The 6,000-nt window shown below is 30.5% G+C and overlaps 1 protein-coding gene across 3 annotated transcripts in view; it reads left to right on the forward strand.

Annotated features, from left to right (window-relative positions):
- The window catches only part of KLHL28 (kelch like family member 28), a 30,080-nt gene that overhangs the window by 1,758 nt on the left and 22,322 nt on the right, over positions 1–6,000 (forward strand). The window lies entirely within an intron of this gene.

Here is a 6,000-nt window from a genome sequence, read left to right on the forward strand (position 1 = left end):
GGTTGAAAATCCAGCACACTCTTGCCTGTATCCAAGAACTTTGAAATAGAAAGTAGAGGTTGTGTGGTAATCATGGAATCAAAGAAAAGGAACTTGTAAAGTCTTGAATGATATTCATCATCAAAGTTATGGTAGAAGCTTAATTATCCCTTCTTTCTTTAGAAAATCCTTCTCAAGGGGCTTGGATACTTAAACCAATCAATTATGAAGTCCTTTTTCTTGGAATAAAGCAAGATGAATCTTCATTTTGACCACTTTTCTCAGGGCCTTGTTGATCACTATGTTATAGGTTGCAATTTATTTTATGTCTGTTACATTTAATTTCCTTGATGAAGACATGGAAGATGCATTAGTCTCCATGGTGGATGTTTAGGAAATGGGATCTTAACAGCATCACATATCTTACTAATTATTTTAGGATTATTTTCTGGAAGATAAATCTCATCCATTTAGTGTATATTCTGTTTATTTCTATTACAAAGAAGATTTTAAAAAATTTTTCTTGAATTCTAGGAATCCAGGGAATTCTAGGAGTTGTGTGTTGACTAGAAGAGTCTTTTATATTGAACCATAGATATAGGATAAAAAAATTAAATTCCAGAATAGTGGAATACACTATTAAGTGTATTAATAGTACATCTTTGAAAGTTGAAAGAGGGTAATTAAGGATACATTGAAAATAGTAAATTTAGGTAAAACAAGTTAAAAATATCAAAGATTTCAAAAAAGATTATTTAAAATAGTGGATTACAGGAGTGTTTGTGATATGTAAACTGTAGTTTTTTTCTGTGTTCTTACTCAAGTTTTACAGATATTCAGGAATTTTGGAAATCATGGTGAATTCTGTAAACTATTAAGAATTTTGTATAGTTTAAGAAGTTATTATGAAGAAATGGTATGCAAATGAATGGTGCTATTAATATTAATAGTAATTATAATACTGCCATTTATTGAGTGTTTGTTATGTGCCATACACTGCTAAGTACTTAATGAATTTTGATTCATTTAATCCTTAAAACAAATTTTCGAGGTTATATCTTCTACATTTGTACTATGGCACATTTTATGGATATTTCCATTGGAAAGTAATCGGACAGAGAAAGTAAGATTCAAATTAGTCAATTTAGCTACTTGGAGTTTTGGAAAAGTTTTGGTGAGGGAGAGTATTGAAACTATAGGATAAAATTAGCTTTTTCCATTATTAGTCATTCATGTCTTTTATTATGTATTATTTGATTATACATATTTTAATCTTACATTTTGAGTTTCTGTTCTGAACCTTTTTTAGTTTCTTGAGTCAAAACTTTAATAAGATTAAGAAATTATGAAGTTATTTTCACACATGTGGGATTAAACAGGTTTTCTTGATATATATCAGTGATGATATATACTTTAAATTGCTTAGGTTTATGTTCCAAAGCCATTATGCATTTCTGACTGAATCGAAACTATAATTTTAATCCAATTTTTGTTGCATTTTAAGCACTAATTTGCATAAGTTAGAGGATTTCACATTCACTGTAACAGTTTTTCAGTGGATGGGTTAATTATGTAATTACAATTTTTACTAGATGTAGTTAGTAATGGTTTTGAGGACTTTCTTCTGTATTATTCCCGAATCCGTGATATAATGATTCATATTATAACAGGCTCTAATTTTACTTTGTTTCTCCAGATATAATGAAAGTCAATCTCAAAAGGAAAATATGTCAACTTGTGCCATAGGCTCACTGATAAAATTAATGCCATCATTAGTTGAAATCTGTAAGGAGAGTTTAACTGTGGGAAAGAAATTTAAGAAAACAGTTGATATGATACAATATTCTCTTAAATTTAAAAATCACATTTTTTACAGAAAAGTATATGTGTTTTTTTGTTTTTTTTAAACCTCATTTCTCTTCGCCATTTATTTGCTTTCCTTGTAGCAAATAATTGCCTCCCAGCTGATTTCAGCACCAATGTGTTGTAGCTTAGGTGTCAATTAAGTAGTTACTAAACTCACAGCTTGACCTTTATTAGCTTTGCTTCAGAACCTAAAGTTGTGACGCTGCTGTGTAGACTCTGGAAAATTTAATTTTTATCTAACGTTGCCTTCATGTTGTGGATCTTTATGTAACAAGAATGTGATTAGAAGTGAAGCACAATACCACTATCTTTTAAAAACTTTTCAAATAGATGCCATTTATTTAATATTGATTAATCCAGTTACTTGGGTTTAGAGTACTCCTAAATATATGTTTTATGGTATTAAAATTAAAAACAAAAAAAGTATTGCAGGGATATGGGGGAAGAAGAATCAATCCTGCTATGATATAAAAAACAGAAGGGAATAATTGTTTCATGGGTCCCTCTTTATTTCATCTTAAAGCTCCGATGTACTTTTGTAACTGATCTACATAGTATATGTATATTTTATATGTATGTATGTGTATATGTATATATGTGTGTGTGTGTATGTGATCTATCCTTTTTTGGGTTTCTATTCTGCACCTTTTTGGTTTCTTGTTTGAGTTAAAACTTTAATAAAGTTAAGAAATTATGAGCTCATAAGAGAGGCAGTATAATATAGTATTTAAGAACTCTGGAGACAGAGTGCCAAGGTTTAAATCTTTCCTTGGACTTCATTTCTCTGTTAATGAGAATAATAATAACAATCTCTATTTTATGGTGTTACCCTGAGGATGAAAGGAGTTAATACATATAAAAAACTTAGTACATTATGATAGTCAAAAGTATTTTAGATGCTCTTTATAGCGTAATTTAGTCTTGTCAGGAATGGTAACAATTATAGATAGCTTCAATAAATATTTTAAGCAGGTCAGCACTGTTCAGCATTGGAATTTTTTAAATGTAATATGTAGGGAACATTGTTCTAAAATTAAGAAAATATTATAGTCCCAGTAATGTCTGTTACTAATTTGTGATCTTATTCATTTACACTCTCTGAACGTCAGATTCTTCATCTGTCTGATGCCAAGTTTAGTGCCTTATATATATTTTTTCTTTTTCCTGAGTAAAATTTCAAAAACACGAAAAAGTAGTACGATGAACCTTCATGTATCTGTAACACTGTCATCAACTCATGACATCATCTGTACCTCCTTCCACTTCCTCATCCTATATTAATTTGAAGCAAATCTCAGATTATGTTATCTGTAAATATTTCAGTCTGTATTTGTAAAAGATAAAAGCTTAAAAACATAACTACAATATCATTGTTCAACAACAAAATATAACAGTGATTAAGATAAACAATAATCCAGCCAGTATACAAATTTCTTGTCTCCTGGTGTATGTGTGTGTACATATGCATGTATGTGCACACACCTGTATTGTTCATATGTTGTATTTGGTTAATACGTCTTTTAAGTATATTTTAATCTGTAGGTTCATTCTCTTATTTCTCTCAGTTTACTATCAAAGCATCTAGATTAGTTATTCCATTAAATTTCTGTCAGGATGTTTTTGCTGATTGCATCCTTCTGGTATAGTTTAACATGCTTTTTCTGTTCTCTGTATTTTCTTGTAAATTACTAGTTGGATCTATACTGTTGACCACACGTTTGATATTGGTGTGTGTGGGGAGGGGTGCAAGAATATTTATAGCTCATATTATGGCCTTCCATCAGAAGGCCCTGATGTCTGGTTGTCTCTTTTTGTGAAGTTAGCAATACTTTATAATCAGTGCCTACCTCAATTTATTCATTAAGATTGCAAAATGGTGACATTCTATTAGTTCTTCTTTGACTACCTGGAGTACTTTTATAAAATGAAATCTCTCATCCGTTCGGTAACCTGTTGGTACACTTAGTATAGGAAATGCTCGATTCTTTCCTTTTAGTTACTGGGTTTCAAATAATGAGTCGGTTCATTAGCATCCTCCAGTGGTGATCAATTAGGACTTTTTAAAAACCGTATCATAATTTTGTCATTTTGAACTCATGGATTTAACCATATCTAATGTGTTTTAATCGATTGCAGTTATTGATGATGATCAGTTTGTTCCACCTTTAAGTAGTGAGAGCCTATTCACTTTGACTCCTGTTTTATAATTATGTAAAATATTTGTCATGTAGTAAAATCTATAAAATAGGGTATATTCAAAGACATGTAGCTTCTATATTCCCTTCACTCTGTTCCTTTTCCTTTAGGTAACCTTTTAAAAATATATATTATTTATGATTTCCTTTTTTTTTTTATAAGGGATATGTATATTTGTAACCTCTCCTTTCTTAGATAAATGGTGACATACTATAACACCTTTCTCTTCCTTGCTAGAATTGGGAGGTCCCTGCAAAGTAGTATACAGAGGTGCTGCATTACTTTTCACAGCTGCGTCGTACTCCCCTGTGTGGATGTCCCATAGTTTTTTTTCACCCATTCTTTTGTTGGTGGACATTAGAGTTGTTTTAAAAGTCTTAGTCAGTTGCCTGTTGGTCTCTCAAATATGAAACTAAGAATCATAAAGTATTCTTTTGCTTTGACAAATAATTATTTATGTGTTTGTCTTTATATACTTTATATACTTTTTTCCAAGTATATTTTTTTAGGATAAATTCTAAGAAGTAGGGTTGTTGGGTCAAAGGGCAATGCAAATGTAATTTTGTTAGATTTTTGAGATTTACCTCCAGAGTTCTTATATTGTTTAACATTCCCACAGCAATATGTGAGAGTGCCTGTTTGTAACAGCCTCACCAACAGAGTATATGATCAAGAGAGAATTAACTCTATGGAGTTTTAATTTATTTGATTATAAGTGAAGTTGAACAATTTTTTATATAGTTAAGAATCATTTGCATTTTTAAACCATGTGTTCCTTTCTTTATAGCCTGTTTTTTTCTGTAGGCCTAGACTCTAGAGTATTTTAGAAATGTTTTATGTATTACTACATATGTACATATGTTGCAAATATTTTTCTTAATTTTATATTTTTTCTTTGCATATGATATCTTTAGCTATTCAAAATTTTAGTGTAATAACTTGATCTGTCTTTTTACTTACTGGTTCTGTATCATAGAAAACTGTGCCCCATATTAAATGGGGGATTCACCCCATTTTATTCTAATACCTGCATGATTTTATGTTTTACATTTATGCCTATGGTCCATTAGGAATTTATCCTGGTGTAGGTATGTGGAATGGATCTAATTTTATCTGTTTTCATATGGCTATTTAGTTATCCCAACACGTTTATTTAAAAGTCCCTCTTTTCCTCATTGATGTTAAGATGTTGCCTTTATTATAAATTAAATTTGCATATGTTAAATTATCTATTTCTGTATTTTCTATTCTTCTCCACTGATTTGTTTCTCCAAACCAAACATTCTGTTTAATCCACAATGAATTTCACAAATGACAAAGTTCAGGTTTAGAATAAATTATTTGTGGGGCGGCTCCATAGTGTAGTGATTAGCATGTCTGTTTTACATACAGAAAGTCCTAGGTTCACGAAGACTTGAACTCAGATCTCTCTACCTCTAAAATTCATACTTTTACTTACTATTCTGTTTTCCATGGTACTTGCCCTTCCTTCTGCAGAAGGTTGTTACTGAGATAAAAAAAAAAAAGTGTAAAACTGAATAAGATTAGGTTTTGAAGATTAGAAATTATTTCTTTGAGTTATTTTTAGCTATTTATGGGTAAATAGCTGAGACCTAAGTATAGTCCCCAAATATAGCTGTAATTTATAATTTTAAAGAAGTTTCAGTTATAGTTTATAATAATTTTTAAACAGTTACACTTGTGCTGGAAATATTTTAACTGGTTCTTAAATATTAGCATGCATTAGAATTGCCTGGAGGTCCTAAAACACTGATTGTTACTCCTTCCTGTCTATGTAGTTTCTAATTCTTTAGATGTGTGGTTGGGTTCAAGAATTTGCTTTTCTAGCAGGTCTCAGATGATACTGAAGCTGCTGGTGAAAGGATTATATTTTGAGAACCATTATTTTAAAGCTCTCTGAAAAGTTAAAGTTCTGTGAATTTCTCTTAAGTCAGGTTT

This window comes from Pteropus alecto, unplaced genomic scaffold (genome assembly GCF_000325575.1).
Source record: "Pteropus alecto unplaced genomic scaffold, ASM32557v1 scaffold38, whole genome shotgun sequence".
In the NCBI taxonomy this organism is placed as follows: Eukaryota; Metazoa; Chordata; class Mammalia; order Chiroptera; family Pteropodidae; genus Pteropus; species Pteropus alecto.